The sequence below is a fragment of the Siphateles boraxobius genome, unplaced genomic scaffold (assembly GCF_051911475.1).
Source record: "Siphateles boraxobius isolate OS27281-9 unplaced genomic scaffold, OSU_SipBor_1 13, whole genome shotgun sequence".
Lineage (NCBI taxonomy): Eukaryota > Metazoa > Chordata > Actinopteri > Cypriniformes > Leuciscidae > Siphateles > Siphateles boraxobius.
In genome coordinates this window covers 22,765,001-22,766,891 of record NW_027508733.1, presented here as the reverse complement: position 1 = coordinate 22,766,891, position 1,891 = coordinate 22,765,001, and the positions used below count along the sequence as shown (strand labels likewise).

The 1,891-nt window shown below is 40.5% G+C and overlaps 1 protein-coding gene across 1 annotated transcript in view; it reads left to right on the top strand.

The window, feature by feature from the left end:
• Positions 1-1,063: 1,063 nt before the first annotated feature.
• nr5a2 (nuclear receptor subfamily 5, group A, member 2) overlaps positions 1,064-1,891 on the top strand; it is a 62,170-nt gene continuing 61,342 nt past the window's right edge. Inside the window, exon 1 of the mRNA XM_077226646.1 lies at positions 1,064-1,194. The gene's annotated coding sequence lies outside the window, so the exon portion shown is untranslated. The remainder of the gene's footprint in view (positions 1,195-1,891) is intronic.

The window sequence follows — 1,891 nt, the reverse complement described above, 5'->3', positions numbered from 1 at the left end:
AATGTTATACATTCAGCTAAGATAATAATGCGAGGACTGAAAATAATGGGGGGGGGGGGGGGGTGCATGACTGGAAATGTGGGCCCGATTCGATCCTGGATTTCCCACATGAGCACCAAAACTCAATGTGCCAGCTCAAAATGCCTTCAAATGTTAAAACGTTCAAAATATACCTCACCCATTTACTGAAGAGTGTGATACAATCCTCATCATTCGCTTTCAACCTTCCAAACACACGTTTTACATTTGCAGCCATAATATTGTACAATAGAGATCTCTATCAATTGTGATTCAACTCTAGGATCAGGATCAAACCCGATTTCCCATGTTGTCGTTTAGAAAGTGTCAAACTTTGTTTTGTTTGCCTCTCGTGTGCTTTGTTTTGGTTTTCGTGGCGTCCGCAAACACCTGACAGAACCGCGAGTACTATTGTTCCACGAAGCTCTTGAAAATAGAAGCATATAGGAAGCAATGAACAATGACTGTTGCTTGACCCGCTAATGGATCCAGCAGCTTGTTTTCTCTCGTTTTTCTCTTCCTCTGCCAGAGAAGATGAGGAGAGAAACCGAAGAAAACATATGGGGTTTAATTAAACACTGACAGTCCAGATCCGATCGGAACGGGAGCTGACATTCCTTTCGCTGGGAACATGCGTGCTGCAGGGGTACAGTGCAGGAATGCTAATGCAAACACGGCGTAGGTAGAAACACGAAACAAACACGATAAGCGGACCGTATGACTCAGAGATGCCGTGGCACACATCCCAGCCCTTTCCCAGGCTCCGGGTTGCTGTTTACTCTCCCAACAATACCCGACAACACTCGCTCTCAGTCTCGACTCTCATCTCGGCCATCCCCTTGTTCTTACTGTTCATTGATGACAGCCGCAGAAGGTCAACAAAACGACACACACACTCGTTTCACTCATCTAACACTACACAAAACAAAGCGTTAGCACTGTCACAGCCAGGAAATATCTACTGAATCCCAACATCCCACGCCCTTTGGCTTTTTTTCCATCATCTCCCCATGTAGGTGCATTTCAACGGCTTTGAAGCGGAAGCGTGAGAACAGCTCATTGCATTTTACGCTTCAAATGTCAACATTATATCACACGTAAGGTTTTTAGATAATCGCGCACAGATTATTTTGAGAACTACTTATCGACAGGGGTTCGGATGAAGCAGAGCATCAGGTAATGACCCATCAGTTGACGAGCTTTGTTGTCTTGTACAATGAAAGACAGAAATACAAGTGGGAGAGCAAAAGGAAATAGTTTTCACTAGCAATCATGTCAAATTTTAACCTTGGAATACAATAGATTAATTAAACCATTATCATTACCATGAATTTGCACATTTCCGCTCTGATTTCAGGTTAAACAGAACTCTGATCGGTCGCTGAAAGCAAGTTAAAATTAGCCAAAAAATGTAATAAACAAATATGGAAGGGATATGTTGAACATTTTGAATGATAGTCGTCCCAAATCGGTGGAAATGGGTGGTTTGTTTGGGTGCAGATTCTGTGTGACCTCAGCACGTGTGCAGTGATACTGCCACAGATTTTTATCAGAAAAAGAAATGCGTCCCACCTCGTTTTTACTGAATTATATAACCACATCATTTTGGATAATGATTTTAATAGTGCAATAAAATGTAAACTACAGTAAAAAATATAAGGCAACATAAGACAGTGCTAGATGACAAAGTCACCAATGTGACTTTGGCAAAATTAATAATAATAATAATAATAATAATTATATATATATAGCCAGTTTTGTTAAGTATCCTCGCAAGCACAGTCTTAAATAAGTTAAATGAAGTCTTAAATTAACATAAAGGGTTGTGAGAAAATAAAAGCAATTAATCCTTAAACTGCAGGTCTTAAAGTGA